Raw genomic sequence first — 19,033 nt, 5'->3', positions numbered from 1 at the left:
CTCGAATCGGCGGGTCTACATGTCAATTCCAAGAAGTCCAGGATCGGGTACCATAAAGTCAAATATTTGGGGTATCTTCTAGGTCATGGCCTCATTGAACCTCAGGTGGAAAAAGTACGGGCTATCGCAGAAACCCCGTTTCCAAAGACTCTAAAGGACATGCGTGCCTTTTTGGGTTTGGTAGGGTATTACCGGCGTTTTATACCCTCCTTTTCTGAGGTCGCGGCGCCCCTGACCGATACCCTCAGAAAAACTAAGGCCCGCCCGGACTTCCACAATCCGACGCCGGCCATGTGGACTGCCTTTCAGACCCTTAAAAAAGCCATCACCACCAGGCCGGTTCTTACTTCACCCAACTTTAACAAACCTTTTGTGTTGCATACGGATGCCTCTGACTTTGGTATCGGGGCGGTGTTGTCCCAGGACTCCGGGGAGGGGGGTCTCCGCCCCATTCTCTACATCAGTCGGAAGCTGTTTCCGAGGGAGGTTAGGTACCCGACTATTGAAAAGGAGTGCCTGGCCATCAGGTGGGCGGTGGACAAGCTACGCTACTACCTTGAAGGGCGGTCTTTCCTGCTCTACACGGACCATGCCCCTCTCATATGGATGGCGCGGAACATTTCGAACAACCCTCGCGTCATGCGGTGGTTCCTGGCCTTGCAGCCCTTTCGGTTTCAGGTCCGGCACCAGAAGGGGGCCGAGAACGTCCATGCGGACTTTCTGTCACGCTACCCTCTCCCCGATCGGGAGATTCCTAGGGGGGGGATGTGTGACGCGGGGGACCCCGACGAGGGCCCCCCTAGTATGCCTAGTAATGTGTCTACTTTTTCTTCACAGAATACCGAGGCGTGGAATACCCCCGACGTCGTCCGGAGACATCCTGCAGCGATGCAGCTACAGGACTACACCTTTAAGGGGGCGGAGACGGACTGGCGCCACGCCCGTCCCGACGACGTAAAACCCATTCCGGAGTCCAGCCAGGTGTGCGAGACACCCGGAGGTGGAGTTGGAGGTTGGTGGAGCGAGTGGAGAGACAGCGGAGCAGAGTGGACGGAGGAGGAAGAGGAAGAGCAAGAGCGGAGGTCGGAGGAAGATCAAGATCGGAGGACGGAGGAAGATCAAGAGCGGAGGTCGGAGGAAGATCAAGAGCGGAGGACGGAGGAAGATCGGAGGTCGGAGGACAAGGAAAGCGGAGAGAGAGCAGGAAGGTGGAGCCGGACGGAATCGGAGACGAGTCAGAGCTACAGGTCGATTCCGAGGAGGAAGCCGGCGGCGGGACCAGGCAGCGGACCTGAGGTGGATTACCGCGGGAAGCCAGGGGGCTCTGCGGGACGCGCATCGCCCAGCCACACTAACACGGAAGTGTGGCTCACCCAGGTACGGTCCGACAACATAGCGTGGGGAGGTGATAGACGAGGGAAACCCGCCTAAAAGCAAGCACCCCTGCACACCCTTGGTGGTTTCTCAAGGGTTCACGTCCCACAGTTAGACTTGGAACTTGCACGTGTGATTCCCCTCACTCCCTTACCTGAGAGACGTTTATCCCAGCAGTAGTACTGAGACGTACATTTTTCTTTCTTTCCTTCTTTTCTGGGATACCGGAGCCGAAAGACCAGCAGGACGGCCGGGAAAAGGCCTACGACACCCAGAAGACCTTGGGACTGGCGAGGAACAGGAGGACGGGCCAGGACGGAGGAGGTGGACTCACCCCTACCCTTTTACAGAGTGCCTGTTCGCAAACGACGCTTGTACAAAGCAATAAAACCTGCACTACCCAGTACCCCAGTGTGTGCGAATCTTTTTGAGAACCCCGCAATAGTGTCACAACCCCGGTCCGAAATCCCACAGACATATAGTATGTGAGGTAGAGACATCATCTTGAAGAGCACCGCACATCCCATCAGGGATATTTGTAGTTTCCTCCAGTGCGCAACGTCGCTCTTCAAATGGTCCTGCTGTGGCTTTAAATTCCCTGCTATGAATGCTGCCACAGATTTTTCAATAACAATGCCCAGGTATTTAAAACTGGTCCTAGTCTGGAGCTTTGAGTCAGTGCCCAGGTCTGGCGGTGGCCCGTCCGATAGCATATATGAAAGGGACTCGTCCCAGTTAATCCGATACCCAGAGTACCCCTGGAACAACCGGAAGATCTGGAGCAACCCGTTAATTGTAAACCGAGGTCTTGATGAATAAAGGAGGATGTCGTTGGCAATAATGATATCTTCTCCTTCCTGCTGGTCACCTCCCCGTATGCCTGATACAATTGGATCCCCTCTAACCATTGCAGCTAAAGGCTTGAGTGCCAGTGTAAACAGAATCGTCAAAATAGGGCATCCCTGTCTTGTGCCCTTTCGCAGAATGAAGGAGTGAGACACCGCGCCATTAACACTAACCTGTGCCATAGGTTGGATATATAATAACGGAATTCAGGAGATGAACTCTGGTCGGAAGCCAAATCTCTTCAAGAACCTCAAATAGCTCCACTCTACACTGTCAAACGCCATCCGAGCGTCTAGTGACAGCAGGGCCGCCTCCACCCCCGGATTGGTTTTAATCAGATACATGACCCCATACAGTCGTCGTAGGTTGAGTCTGGTGCTTCGGCAAGGCATGAAGCATGACTGATCAGGGTCAGAATGGGCAACAGAAGTCTTTTGACCAAGACTATAGCCAGAATTTTGACTTCAAGATTCAGCAACGAGATCGGTCGATACGAACCGCATTGGTCCGGCGGCTTACCGGCTTTGGGGACCACCACTATCGTCGTAGTTTGCTGATAAAGTGACAGCAACCCACTGTCCCTCGCCTCGTTGAACATGGGCAGTAGATACGGGTCTAACGTATTGGCGGTGCATTTGTAAAGTTTCACACGTAAGCCATTGGGCCCCAGTGCCTTCCCCTCCTGCAAGTCTTGTATAGCTCCCACTATTTCTTCTATCATGAAATCCCTGTCTTTCGAGACTCGATCATTATCCACCAGCACTGGGAGACGCATCTCCGCAAGAAGTTCACTGCAGTCCTGGGCCGACCTGGTCGGATTCGAGTCATAAAGCTCTTCATATTAGTCGACGAAAACGCCTGTTATAGCCTCTCCCCCCGATTGCACGTTAACGTCCCTGTCCTCAATTTCCGTCACCCAATTCCTCTTGCGGTCACGTTTTTCTAGCCACGCTATCAATTTATTGGCTTTGTCCCCCAAAACATACACTCTTTTCTGCGTGGCCAGAGCTGCCGACCTGGCTGCATTTGCTGCCACGTCCTGCAATTCTCGTTTTAAACGCCTCCCATAAAGTGCCAGCCTCTTCTACAGACCCCTCATTCCTTGAAATAAAGTTGTGCTCTTTCCTTAACCATCTGTGCATTGTCTTTATTCCGGAAGAACCAGGTGTTCAATCTTGGGAGCAAGTCAGGTGGTCGAGACAGGCCTCTCATCGTTCTTTCCACTGGGGAATGGTCTGATATACCCCAGGTCCTATTCTTACATTAGTGAACCACCCCTCACCTCCTCAGTGCATCAATACATAAACTAAACTGGAGTAGCTAGCATGGGCGGCGGAGTGGAATGTGTTTTGTCGGACCCCCAGGTTATGCAGCCTCCACTGATCCTTCAGATCAAACGCCTCGGTGAATGCTTGAAGTGGTTCTACCCCCTTGTCTCTCACAGTACGGTGTCTCTGTCATACCCCCTAGTCCATTGCAGCATTCATATCCCCCCCAGCACCAACACACCCAGTGGGAGGTCCACGAGCAAGTCTCCCAGTGCCATGAACGTGTCAGTGTGTGCCATTGGCAGGATGTAACAGGAGACCAAATTAAGAGCTCTTCCTTCCCAACTCCCCGGCAGCGCCACAAACCTGCCCAGAGGGTTGTGCAACAATTTGTCTACAACTAGCGGGATCCCCGTCTTCACTAAGATTCTCACTCCATGGGAGCCAGTGATATAGCCCACGTGTGCAGCTAATCTATAGCCATCTCTATCCAGTGTCCTATACCTCTGACCCTTGAGGTATGTTTCCTGGAGCAGTACAATACTCTGGAGCAGCGATGTAAATACTAGAGCACAATGCTGCGTTTGATACGGTTCCCCAATCAGTTTATGTTCCAGGATAAAATGCTTAGGCAGGTAGTATCATGCACGCTACCCTTGCCGCCCACCAGGGGGTGCATGGGACATCCCTTGACTAGTTACCCATTCCTGGGATACCATCTCCTAATTAACTGTCTGGTCCTAATGTCGTAATTGGCCCGTTTGGATTAGCGATTAGCTGAACCTACACATCGTCCTCCTTTTCTTGGCTATATACGATAAACGCCATTTTGAATGTTGCAGCGGCCATCTTAGACCATGAGCGGCCTCGTGGCCGACGTGCCCTTTAGTCCTTTGTCCGTTCCACTGACCACTCTCATCTGCCCAGCAACAGGCTATTTTTAGTACTGGTCAAGCCACACATGCGCAGTTCTCACTGACCCTTAAACCTTCAGGAATGTGCCGCTAACTGACCAGCGGGTTTGAAACCCTCCAATGAGCTGGCAGTATTCCAAAACATGACCATATATGTCTCTAAAACTGTGTCTTAACTTGTGCCGCCTATCTTTTATTGCCCCAAAATTGTATATAAACGGGGTCACATCAGTGTTCGGTGTGATACCTCTTGCATTACCGAAGGGTGTTGTTTGAGTGTACCACCACCCCATGGGGTCTTAATAAACTTGTTCTTTGCCTTTTACAGTTTCCGTGCCAACAGTTCTTGTGTGTAGGTGGGTAATCTCTGGAGCGTGTAGGCCTTGGGAACCCCGAAATACTTCAATTGGCGACCACGAAGGGACTCATCGGCGACTCGGATGCCCGAAGGAGAGGTCGTGACGAAGGCTTGGAAACTCGCCATGGACGCGCACTGCCACGAGTGACCCGAGTCTTGGCTGCCACGGTGTCTTTTCCTTTCCTTCCGATCTGACCTTCCAGGTGGCGCCGGTCTCCGACTGAGTTTTCGAGTGTCCGCTTCACTGAGAAAGAGCCGTTTGGCTGATTTGGCTTACAAGACCTTGGCAGTTGGAACCTGGACTTTTGAGAATTGGTAAGCTTTGTGTTCGGTAAGGTAGTCTTCGGACGCTTACTGAAGTCCTGGGATTTGTGTTCGGTAAGGTAGTCTTCGGACGCTTACTGGAAATCTGTGCTTTGTGATCGGTGAGGTAGTCTTCGGACGCTTGCCGAGCTCTGTGAACTTTGATTTGAGTTAGCTAACATTTTGAATTTGTGATCTTTGAACTTATATGTGTAGTGCACTTCACATAGGCAGGCATGTAGAGATGTTTCTCTAACTTTGTTTTTTTTCCCTTTGAGCGGCACAACCGTGTGGAGAACTGTAAGTGCCATTTGGTCTGGTGTCACGCTTTCGTGATACTCTTTGAACATGCCTGTTTTCAGCACACTCCGAGGAATGTGTTGTTTAGGAGATGATGCATCAATTAGGTTAGCGGAATCACAGCCGGCTCCCCCAGAGGGAACACCAAATAGGGATATGTATGTTAAATTCGGCCTTCCACCTATTATGTACAGTAAATTATGGCATAAGTACACCAAGGCCGATCCTGAATTGCAATGGCCCCTACACGGGTCATACGATTTGAGTAAAATTCAATTTGTGGAGCAATGTATGTTTCAACGTAGGTCTAGACAAAACATGTTTGACTGCGTACGAATGTGGGAGAAAGCGGCGCGTGAGCGAATGAAGCGTGAGGTTGCCTTGGCGGACAAAGAGCAGCGCAAGGCTGCTCGGGATAAAGCTTTACAGCTTGAGGAAAAGGAGGCTCAGGAGAAGAAAGAAAGGGAGGAACGGGAACGTAAATTGCAAATGACTGGTCAGTTTCCTATTCGCCGACCACTTTACCCTGTCCTTAATAATGAAATTGATGATTTTTCTTTGTTAGATCGGTCACCGCCTCCGTATGTTTCACCGACGGCTCCGGCTGCGGATCCCGAGGACGATGGGCAGGGTCAAGCGGGCCAGAAAGGGGTATCGGCTCTCAGGTTTACTGCGGACAGGTCCGCTCATTTGCGCAGTTGGGCTCGTAAAGTGAATAAGCATTGTGTTACTCAGGAACAGTTGGTAACAGAGAAAAAGGGGTGGTCGGATCTTGAATTAATGTATTTTTTGTCCAGTTTAGCGGATGAAGTTGTAAGTGCATATCGCGAACTTTCTGATACGTTAGAGCCTAAAGTTTTGTCGGTGTATCGTGAGAATTTAGCTAAAGGTGATTTTGATCTTACAGATGTTGATGACCTGTTCAAGCATTTGATCGCGCTGCGGGATGAAACAACCCATTTGCGACAAGAACGGAAACGGAGGCAAAAGGAGTCCGAGCCGGGAAACGACGGGGCGGTTAAGGAGTGTTCTCTTCGTGGTTCAGATAAGAGCTCTGCGTTGCATGTTATGCCTATGCGTGAAGCCGCGCCTTTGTATGTTCCACCAAAAGGGGACGGTACGGATGATGATAAGTTGTCGAAGGATGCGAAAGGGTATTTTGTGTATAATTGGGTATATACGCCATGGAATAGGGCAGATGTTATGGCACTGAAAAATTCTTTACCTGACCTCCGAAAGAACCCAGCGGCATTTTATGAGGGGGTGGAGGGGGCTATATCATCTTGTGTGATGACTCTTGTGGATATAGACTTATTTTTCGGGTTGATATTACCACCTGATATGTGGCGACAGATTCGTAAAACTAATGATGATGCAATATTGGGGGGGTCATGGAAAGAGATAAGTGATGCAGATCTAGATAGGGAACCAGCATGCAAGCCCTGTCAGCTAATCCTAGAACTTCCGGCTGCTATTTTGCGTAAATTAAAAACACTTGTCCCCGCCAAAAAGATTGATTGGACTATGTTAACGTCGTGCAAGCAGAAACCCGATGAAACGGTCTCTGATTTCTTTACACGCTTTGAGGAGGCATTTCATGATTACAGTGGGCAATCTTTAACAGACGATACGGGTCGGCATCTGTTTGTAGATAAGTATGTAGCTAATCTCCTACCGGAGATTGCTAAGCGATTGAAATCGAGCGAAAGTTCCTGGGCCACGGCGACCCCTGCGTCCTTGCTAACTATGGCTCAGTATTATGAGCGGCAGGAGGTGGAAGCTAAAGAAAGTGTAGAGAAAAAGACGAAGGAATTGAAAACGAAGGTGATGTTGGCACAGGTTCGGGGAACACAGGGTAGAGGGAATGATAGAGGTAGACGAGGTGGAGGAAATGCGTCGTATGGTCGTACGGACATTGCGGAGGATCAGTGTGCTTATTGTAAGGAGTTTGGGCATTGGGCCGAAGATTGTCCGGTACTTCGTGAACAGCGTAGTCAGCGTGGTCGAGGCAGTGGAAGGTCAAGAGGAGGTTACACTGGAGCAAGAGGTGGCGGAGGTGATCGTAGACAGGTTGAGGAGAGGGGCCGTGGCCAGGGCGAACGAAACACGTTTGATAGACGGAATCAATATCAGATTTCGGAAGGAGAGAATGTGGAACACCAGGATTATGTGCATGCATAGGACTGCGTAGGATGGGGTAAGGAATCAGTTGAAGTGCCGGTAGATCAGCAAGGTCCATACGTAACAGCGGGTATTTTGGGTTCTACTGATCAATTTCTAGTCGACACAGGAGCTACTCGTAGCGCTCTGTCGAAAAACTTGGTTCCGAGGGCTCCCCTGTCTGGCGAAATGATTACGTGTGTAGGGTTTGATGGCACACCCTCCCCCAGCCCATTGTCCAAGCCCCTTGCACTATGCATTGACAAATATTTTAGTTTTGGCCAATTTTTGTTATCGCCCCATACCCCAGACAATATCCTGGGCATTGACTTGCTTAAATATTTCCGGGCAACAATACGTTGCGCCCCAGAGGGAGTGCGGGTTATCTTGAACGACAACTACCCTGACCCCGATGATTGCATTGAGCCCGACAGATTTTATGCCATTTTAGATATCCCTGCTTTGGCCTCCCTGCCGCACACGTTGTGGGCGACATCAGATACGGATGTGGGTGAGATGCGCATTCCACCAATACGCATTACTGTTAAGGAGGGGGCCCCTCTACCACGAGTGCCACAGTATAAGATCTCAAAAGAAGGTGAAATTGCACTGACACATATTGTTCAGGACTTGATTTCTGCAGGGGTGGTGGAGGAGGTCCCTTATAATGTCTGTAATAGCCCTATTCTACCGATCCTCAAAAGAGATTCAGATGGCAAGATCTATCGATTTATTATTGATTTGCGTGAAGTCAACAAAATTGTCATTCCCCAATATCCAGTGGTGTCCGATATCACGACCTTGCTCACATTGGTTCCCCCGACGGCCACCACTTTTACTGTTATCGACCTAAAGAATGCGTTCTTTTCTATCCCTGTTCATCCAGATAGTAGATATCTGTTTGGTTTTACGCTCAATAATAAATCATATAGATTTTGTAGAGTTCCTCAAGGATATACTGAGAGTCCTAGCATTTATAGCCAGGCTTTGAAACGACAACTAGATTCCTTCGAATTGCAGTCTGGCGTTGCGCTCATCCAGTACGTGGATGACCTTTTGCTTGCCGCCGACTCCTATGCACAATGCGAACAGAGTACACTTGCGTTACTTTCCTTTTTGGCACAACACAATCACAAGGTTTCCAAGAAAAAGCTTCAATACTGTAGACCCCAGGTGACCTACCTTGGTCATCTGTTGTCTAAGGAGGGGCGGGCATTAACATCTGATCGAATTCAAGCGATTTTAGATACACCAGTCCCCCGCACGCAGAGAGATGTGCGTGCCTTTATAGGGTTGACATCCTTTTGTAGACAATGGATCATGGGTTTCTCACATATCATAAAACCTTTGCTAGCATTATTGTCTAAGACCACACCAATGCCTCTTGAGTGGACAGATGAATGTCAGAAAGCTTTTGAACAGTTGAGGCAGGCCCTTTGTTCCGCACCCGTATTGGGAACACCAGACTACACAAAACTTTTCACATTATATGTACATGAGAATGATGGGTGTGCATTGTCAGTATTAGTGCAGTTGCACGGGGATAAGCAGAGACCATGTGCATACTTCTCTGCCATTTTGGACCCTGTAGCACGAGGGCTGCCGGGGTGTTTTCGAGCAGTAGCGGCAACAGCAGTAGCCATACGACAGAGTGAGGGGATAGTGTTATCACACAAATTGCTGGTGCTAGTCCCCCACGCAGTAGATGCCCTGCTAAACCAAACTAAGACCCAATACCTCACGAGTGCACGACTTACAGGATATGAGCTGACACTCTTAGCGCCACACATAACGTTAAAAAGATGCGCTACTTTGAACCCTGCCACCTTGTTGCCTTATCCGGCCGAGGAGGGTCAGGAAGAAAAACATCATGACTGTGTTTTCCTGACGGAGGAACAGACAAAGGGTCGTGTTGACCTACAGGATGTACCACTTCCTGATGTGGATGGGGAACTGTGGGTTGATGGATCGTGTGTACGGCTGCCAGATGGTACGACTTCCGCAGCATATGCGATCACGACTCTTAAGACGGTGGTAGAAACAGCTAGGATACCACAAAAATCGGCTCAGGCAGCAGAATTGATAGCTTTAACAAGAGCCTGTGAATTGAGTGCTGGCCTATGTGTGAACATATACACAGACAGCCGGTACGCCTTTGGAGTGGCCCATGACTTCGGGCTCCTTTGGAGGGAACGCGGGTTTCTGACGTCACACGGGGAGCACATTATGCACGGAGAGTTAGTGCGTGATCTCCTAAATGCGTTGCTTGGCCCTAAAAAAGTAGCGATAGTGAAGTGCAGTGCCCATAAGAAAATTACGGATAAGGTGGGCCAAGGAAATGCCTTTGCAGACAGCATAGCAAGGCAAACGGCTATGTCCCGAACTAGCTCCCCCATGTATGTGGTACAATCGCAAGCTGAACGATGGAGTGATGCTAGAGCAGAGATACGGGATATTCAAAATTCAGCTACAGAATCTGAGCTTGCGGCTTGGGCAGCAGATGGGGTACTAGATGACGAGGGATGCTGGAGAAGCACAGACATGGAGAAGTGGAAATTGCCTGCGGCTTACTTACAGGCGATGGTCCAGATGACACATGGATTGGCTCATGTCGGAGCTCTTGCAATCACTCGGCTTTTAACACGAGTTTGGGAACATCCCGAGATTGCGAACACTGCAAAGAGAGTAGTGCAGACCTGCCTGGTATGTTTGCAACACAATCCTGGAAAGGGGGCCTATACTCCGAAAGGAGGGTTCGTTCCACCTTTTGCACCGTTTGAAGTGCTTCAAATGGATTACATCCAACTCGAGCGTTGCAATAACCTGAAGTACGTCTTAGTGGTGGTGTGCGCCTTTAGCAAATGGGTTGAGGCCTACCCCACGAAAGACAATACGGCTTTGACAACAGCTAAGGTGTTGCTTAAGGAATTCTTTCCTCGCTTTGGAGTTTGCAAATTTTTGTGGAGCGATAATGGGCCCCATTTTGTCGGAAAGATTGTGGAATATGTACTGAAGGGGTTAGGGATTCAGCAAAAGTTCCACGCCGTATTCCACCCTCAGTCAGCAGGTTTGGTCGAGCGGTACAATGCCACGTTGAAGCTTAAGCTGGCCAAGATTGTGGCGTCTACATCATTGAAGTGGCCAGATGCGCTGCCGCTAGCACTACTGTCTCTTAGATCAGTGCCCCATTCACGAACTGGCCTTACACCCTATGAGGTGGTGTTTGGCCGCCCCATGAATATCTGGGGAGTGCCCAAGCCGCGATTAATACATGATGTGCCTTGTGTTATGATGAATGATTATTTGGCACGATTAACAAATGATTTGCTCTCCATTCATCAACAGGTTCGAGAAGCGCTCCCTGACAACTCTACTGGAGAGGGCCACGATCTTCGTCCTGGGGATCATGTGATGATCCGTTCGTTTGAAAGAGCAAGCAGTCTGGAGCCCAGGTGGAAGGGCCCCGAGCAGGTTCTTCTGGCGACCCGCACCGCCGTACGAGTGACCAACAGGAAGCGGTGGGTGCATTCGACACATTGTCGCCGAGTCTCTCCGGATCTGGTGACTCCTGCTGTGTTGACTGATTACAAAGAGATCTTGGAGAAAGAAAAGAGCCCAGCTGTGACGTCGGCCGAAGTAGAGGGAGCCTTCCCGGACCAATCTGCTGCTGGAAGAGAGCGCTACAATCTGCGGCCACGATAAGAAGATTTTTTTTGTTCCTTTTTAGACTGGTTGGTAACCGCTCCAGGTTTGTGAAACGGAAACCGGGAATTCCAAGGGGGGGGGATCAGTTCTGCCAGAGTAGCGACACCCGTCTTGGCCCGGAGAAGAAAAGAACGGCTACCTCGGAGTTCAGCACCGCATTTTTCTTTTTTTAGGTATACACGTACGTGTATCAGAGACTATTTGTGAGAAACTGTGAACAATTTGTGTTGTCTGAGACTGTGCACAAAACTTTCTTGAACTATGGCATCGACGGCATCGCGAGATAAGAAAATACTGGGTGCCTTTCTTTTTGTTTTTACGATTGTGGTGATAGCTGTTATAGCCTGGGTAGTCGAACTTGTGGTGCCTGTACGTGAACATTTGCTGCCGACTACCCCGGCACCGTCTGAACATTTTCATTTTACACTGCCATTTCATGAAGAGCGCCACCGCCAAACGTACTTAAATAACAGCTTCATTTAGATTCTTCACCACACGCATAATATGACCAATACCTCTAATTGCTGGGTGTGTGGAATGTTGCCAGGGCACCAGAAGAGAGGGGGCACCCCACTTATTCCACTCCCGTTTTCGCATAATGGGTCATGCAACGCTTGGTACACCCTCCTCTTTACCCTGAGATGGCCAACTAAAGGGGGGGTGCTTTTCCGTCTAAATAAAGAATGTCCCCATGACAAGGATGGGTTTCCACGGGCTGAGGGTACATGTTTTGAATGGGAGGAGTATAGGCCCGACAATGTATCTGCCCCACGAATATACAGCAATCAGCGAAACGTGAATGTATCCAGTGCTCATGTTATAAATGTCATTGCCACAAAAGCCGATTTATGTATCCGGAATAAGGGCACGATTGCAGTGGGGAAAAGTGAATGTAACATTACTCTCACGTTTGATAGCCCGAATGGCATTTCATTTGTTGCATCTCGAAACACCTACTTCATCTGTGGAACGAAGGGGTACCATCAGCTTCCAGTGGGGTGGTTGGGCACATGTTATGTATCGTTTGTGCTACCTCCTGTATTCATTGCCCCTCCGATGTATCACAACGACTATACTCTGTACCACGATTTTGTTTTGAACAGAGTTAAGCGAACTGTTGCCCTAGAGGATATTGATCAAACGGACACTGCATTACAACAGTATGTGGATTTCAATCTGGGATTATTCTCCTTTGTGGGGGCTGCATTAAACAGCCGGAAAATCAGACGGCTAACTCGCGTTGTCGAGGCTGTTGCGAATGACACTGCTATTGCCCTGGGGAATATTACCGAAGAACTGCAGATTTCCAGAATTGTCACCCTCCAAAACCGGATGGTGCTGGATGTTGTTTTGGCTGATCGTGGGGGGGCATGTAGAATCATCGGAAGCAGCTGTTGTGTTTACGTGCCTGATAATTCTCCATCTGTGTATGATGCGATTTCCAAGCTGCATAAAATAGCTGCTGAAATACACCCGGACAATGGAACTTGGACACTTTCTGGATGGTTCTGGTCCATGATTGCAACTTGGGGCTGGAAACTGTTGACAATTCTCTGCATATGTGTGGGAACAATGTTCTTTATATGCTTGTGTATCCAATGTGGCCCTGCCTTATGTTCAATGTGTCTATCAGCTTGCTTACCCTCGAGGCGAGCTCTTGCCCATGACAAAATAATGCTACACAAAGAGGTGACACAAATTATGTTAATAGACATCGAGGACGAACATCCAGAGTATGTTCATTATGAGGTAGATTCAGCTAAACGCTAAAAGGGTCGTCTGTCGTAATTGGCCCGTTTGGATTAGCGATTAGCTGAACCTACACATCGTCCTCCTTTTTTTGGCTATATACGATAAACGCCATTTTGAATGTTGCAGCGGCCATCTTAGACCATGAGCGGCCTCGTGGCCGATGTGCCCTTTAGTCCTTTGTCCGTTCCACTGACCACTCTCATCTGCCCAGCAACAGGCTATTTTTAGTACTGGTCAAGCCACACATGCGCAGTTCTCACTGACCCGTAAACCTTCAGGAATGTGCCGCTAACTGACCAGCGGGTTTGAAACCCTCCAATGAGCTGGCAGTATTCCAAAACATGACCATATATGTCTCTAAAACTGTGTCTTAACTTGTGCCGCCTATCTTTTATTGCCCCAAAATTGTATATAAACGGGGTCACACCAGTGTTCGGTGTGATACCTCTTGCATTACCGAAGGGTGTTGTTTGAGTGTACCACCACCCCATGGGGTCTTAATAAACTTGTTCTTTGCCTTTTACAGTTTCCGTGCCAACAGTTCTTGTGTGTAGGTGGGTAATCTCTGGAGCGTGTAGGCCTTGGGAACCCCGAAATACTTCAATAAGGCCTTCGGATTGCTGCAACCCATATCTCCGAAAATAGCTGACTTTACAACAAAGAACTTCAAACGTACTAAACAATCCCCCCCCATCCCCACCTCCCTCCCAGCTACCCTACTGGTGAGTACAACAACCCCACCTCCCCAACATGCAGAGTGCCTGTTGCTCATAACAAACCCATCAACAGTAGGGCTGGTCGATGCCGAGCTCCCCTGGCTCCCGCACCAAGTCCCCGTCCCTGGTTCCATTAGTAACAAACATGTTTTATACTAATAATGATTACCACAGCGTTATCACAAAAATAGAGTGCCTCTCGGTCCATGCGGCCCCAAGCATGAGCCCCTCAACATGGCATATTTGAGTTATTTGGCCCGCAATTCCTTCTTTACAGCATCAAAGCCATGTCTCTGACGCTGAACGTTAAGTGTGAAATCCGGAAAAAATCTGATCACCGCGTTCTCATGTAGCAAGTCCCCATGCTGCCGCGTGGCTTGCAAGATGGCATTCCTGACACTGTAATTAAGAATCTGGGCTATAATTGGGCGTGATAGGGCTCCGGTTTAGGAACGGGCGCTCTGTGTGCACGCTCGATAATGAAGTGCACTGAGAGACGCTTGGGTTTGAGATGTTTCAGGATCAAGACTTCGAGGAAGAGGTCCACACTAGGCCCCTCCAGTCCCTTCGGAACTCCCACCACGCTTATGTTGTTTCTTCGCGCCTACCATTCCTGGTCTTACAACTTAGTGGCCATTGATTATTTTTGCTTCGTGAGGGCCTGGACCCTCTCTTGCAGACTTTTAGTGCTCTAGTTTCCAACTGCGTGACCTGTGTTTCTGTGGAAGCTACTTTATCGGACAATTTCCTAAAGTCTGCGCATAGTAGGTTGACATTGAGCGCTACAGCGTCGATTTTGGGATTGATTGTCTCCTTGAAGTCCGCTATTGCTGCCATGATGGGGCTTCGTGATGGCTCCGTGTGATCCCCCAGAGGACCAGCCTGCGACGCCGCTGCTGGCGACACTGTGTACTTATCCATTTTGTTGGTTTGTGCCCCCGCTGGGCCTTTGGGCTTCATTTGGTGGGCCACGTGGACACTGCAGCAACCACGCAGGAAAGAGCCCACACCGGCCACGTGCACCTCACCAGGCATCTATCCGACTAACGTTCAATTGACGGACTACCCAGTCCAGTTGGCATCTCTCTGGGGGGGCCCAGCAGATCTTCACTCTTGGTCGTAAACCGATGATAGCATTTGGTACATTTTTGTTCATACAATTATTATATTTCCTGCAGTCCCACAAATGGCCAATGCAAGCATTTATGTTTGTATTCCTCAGTTCAATGGTTTGAAAACAATTTGAAGCAAGAAAGGGGGAAGACTATCCAGTTGAATATAGGACCTCTGTTAAAAACAACAAGCGGGAGAAAAAGTGAAAGGATGATTCAGGGACATAAGATTGTCTGAGCCGTCAAGAGTGAGAAGCGTTCCAAGTGTATGGAAGAGTGTTATAGGAGAGAGGGACGTCAGGATAAGTACAATAGTAGATCAGAGAAAAGGAGTGTTCTGTGACATGCTTTTTAGGTTTCGCCTACACAGTGTTAGTCAAATCTCTCGTATTCAATACATCTTAAAGGAGGCTCTTATCAGTTCCCATGGCTGAAGTATTGTGTTGATGCGCTTTTTTGTGGAACTTTTTTTGGGCTTTACTTTTCCTGACACTGAGCAGTAAACCATATCGCACATTTTGTTTTCTTTCCCTGGCAGCACGGCTATCTCCATTTCTTTGATTCTCCAATCCATGTAATTTAAAAAATATATTTTTAGGTTTTTAACTTTTTTCGCGTATTACTTTCGACGCATGCTCATTTTTAAGTGAAAACTTGTACATCACTGCCGTCCCCATTTGTTTCATTCTCCAATATGTTTCATACTTATTTAATCTTTTACCCTTCATAGCTTGCTTATTTGCCTTGAACCCGTGTCGCACATCACTTTCTTTTCATTTTACATTACATTTATTACTTATTTGCACTTTTAACTTTCATGGCATGCATGCATTTGCTTAAGTAATTTGGCTCATCGGTCTGCTCATTTTCGAGTGAATCCATGTCTCACATTACTGCCATCTCCAACAGCCGACTTGGGAACAAGGGAAACTGGTTCATGTTTCGGCGCCAGCATTGCATCCTGTTAATGTGGGCAATTCACTTAATCTCCGTGTACCTACCCCCAAAAAAACAGTGTCTTTGTGTAACGGAACTAGGGTTCATGTAAAAGCGCTCAAATAAGTAGATATCACCAGCACTTATAAACATCTGGAGCGCGGGACAAACAGCGAAACAATAAATACTTTAATCTAAAAATTTGCACACAGAAATACCAATAAAATAAAATATGCAGTTTTATGAAACAGAGGTCAACCGTGCCACACTTACTACTTAAAATTCACTAGCTACCGTTGTTATCTATCTTACAGTTTTAATACTTAGTCCAACATTTAATTAACTTTCTCATACTGTACGCATGTAAAGCGTGCTTTTTTTACTTTTATAACAATCATTTACAAATTAGCTTTTTGGCTGAGCACACATTTATTTAGGCCTTCCATTCAGTTACTCTGCCAACGCACATTTGTTCGCATGTTGGCAACGTAGTATTTAAAGTTAATCTTTGCAAGCCTTTAGCGTTGTCATCTTTAAAATGGATCACTGAAATAATATCGATTGCCAAAATATCGAGTTGCAATAATATCGTTGACAAAATATCGACTGTCAAAATTTCGAGTTTCTATGTACTAACAGGTAAGTACAAAAATATCGAGTTTTAAATATCGTTTACAAAAATATAGTTGTAAAAAATATTGACTTTAATAAAAACAATGTTAAATTACATTAATATTAATAATTAATTACTAAAATATGTTTAAAAATACTTAAATTAATTTATAATAATTAAATAATTAATAAAAGTCAAAATAATTTTTTTTAAATCATATTTCTTAAAACATATATATAGAGTAACAAAATATAATTAAATAATAGCCAATATTATTAACGTATGTTAGACCTTACATCATTGGCTTGAGTCTCTCCTCCATTTTTTCTGTTTGCCTTCACTGTTTTACGATGTTTTGCGGGATAATGCTTTGGGCGCCGTGCCACTTCTGATCAGTGCCCACCTTCCAGAGGTTGGTCAACCAGGTCTTGGCTGGACTGGAGGATTTCAGTGCCGCCTACCTGAACGACATCGCAGTGTTCAGGGCCAGCTGGGAGGAACACTTGGGGCACCTTCAGGAAGTGTTGTTGGCCCTGCGCAGAGCAGGCCTCACAATCAAAGCCAGTAAGTGCCAGATTGGGCAGGGTTCTGTGGTGTACTTGGGGCACCAAGTAGGGAGCGGCAAGGTTGCCCCCCTGCAACCCAAGATTGATACCATCCTGGCTTGGGCGCCGCCCAAAACCCAAACTCAGGTGAGAGCCTTCTTAGGACTCACGGGTTATTACAGGAGGTTCGTCAAGGATTACGGTAACATTGTGCACCCCTTGACTTCGCTGACTTCCAGGAAGCAGCCACGAAACGTGATCTGGACTGATGCCTGTCAAACGGCCTTCGGCACCCTGAAAACTGCAATGTGCACAGCACCTATACTCCAGGCACCCGACTTTTCGAAAGAATTTATTGTCCAGACGGACGCTTCAGAGCATGGCGTGGGGGCTGTTCTAGCTCAGGTGAATGAAGAGTGCCGAGACTTACCTGTAGCCTTCATCAGTCGGAGGTTACTTCCCAGGGAAACGAGGTGGAGTGCGATAGAGAGAGAAGCATTTGCTGTGGTCTGGGCGCTGAAGAAGCTAAGACCCTACCTGTTTGGGACTCACTTCCGGGTTCAGACAGACCACAGGCCCCTCAGATGGTTGATGCAGATGAGGGGTGAGAATCCGAAACTGTTGAGGTGGTCCATTTCCCTACAGGGGATGGACTTTATGGTGGAACACCGCCCTGGTACAGATCACACCAATGCTGATGGTCTGTCCAAATTTTCCGCCTTAGTGTTGAGGACTCCCTAGGTCAAGGTTAGTTCTCCCCACATTTCAGCTGGAGGGGACACGTGTTAGACCTGACATCATTGGCTTGAGTCTCTCCTCCATTTTTTCTGTTTGCCTCCACTGTTTTACGATGTTTTGCTGGATAATGCTTTGGGCGCCGTGCCACTGCTGATCAGTGCCAAAGCGCAAGTGCTCCCGATGTTAAATTGATGTATCGATTGTATCCATGTTTGGCTTATTTGGTTTACTGTCAGTCCCTAGTCTAGTGCACCAGGAGTGCCGGGGCTTGTAAATCCAAATGCCGCTCGTGGGCTTGCAGCACGTGTTGTGCCACCCACAAGAGCGGCCTCGTAAAAGAATGTCTACGGGTCGGTCATTGCGAGACCCACGTGCAGTCTAGTACTGTCACGCGGACTGTGCAAGTATACCTACTTGCCAGTCCCTCAAACCTTCCCTGAACTTCATGTTAGTCACCCCTATGGTAGGCCCACGGGCAGGGTGCGTTGTAAGTATAAGGTAGGACACGCCTGACCAAGTTGGCATGTCCTAATAGTGAACAACAGCCATCTTCGTTCTTCACTATTGCGAGGTAACCTGCTCTCCATTGGTTAGAATGGGCCGCCGGGATTATTAATGCTATGATCCTAGCTGGCTCGGGGAGCATGGTGCAATGTCGAGTTTGGTATCCCTGAACTCGGGGTTTAATTACGCATCCGTTTGTGTGGATGGTTTTTGGACTCTGGGTTTGAAAATAGCACTTTTAGAAAGTGTCTATTTTCTTGTCTAACCATTTCTGGTTTCTGCTGGTCTTGCGTGTGTGTGACAGGAGCTGGGTGGCTCCAGAGGTCTGAGTGAGTCAGTGTGGGATGAGTGGGACATTTGCGTTGAGAGTAGGGGGAGAGTAGTTGCTGATAGCCTGCCCTGCCTGATACAATGCTGGCTCCACCTCCTGCCAAGCGACGGATGGCTCTGTGCCTGCCATGGACGATCCTAGCCCCACCTTCTGCCAGGAGGCCGATAGCTCTGCTCCTGCCAGTAACAATGCTGGCTCCACCTCCTGCTGGGCGTCTGAGGACCCAGCCCTGCTCCGTGAATAAGCCAGGTGCGTCTGCCTGGCTCCACCCACAACAGACCCAGGATGTTGGGAAAGTCCCCTGCATGGACAAAGGGATCGAAGCCGAAAAGGGGTATAAGAGTAGGACCCCTGAACTAAGAAATCAGATCACTTCTGACAAGGAACCCTGTAACCAAGGACAAGAGGCCTGCTGATCTAAGGACTTGCCTACCCCTTCTGCCAGTGTGCTGTTTGCTGGGGGGAATCCTGCAGTGCTTCTTTATTTTTGCCAAGGAACCAGGAGAGAGGAACTGTGTGTGTACTCTCACGCTTGCTAAGAAAATCTCCAAGGACTGG

This window comes from Lissotriton vulgaris, chromosome 7 (genome assembly GCF_964263255.1).
Source record: "Lissotriton vulgaris chromosome 7, aLisVul1.2, whole genome shotgun sequence".
Taxonomy (NCBI): Eukaryota; Metazoa; Chordata; class Amphibia; order Caudata; family Salamandridae; genus Lissotriton; species Lissotriton vulgaris.
Note: the sequence above shows the minus strand (reverse complement) of the source record.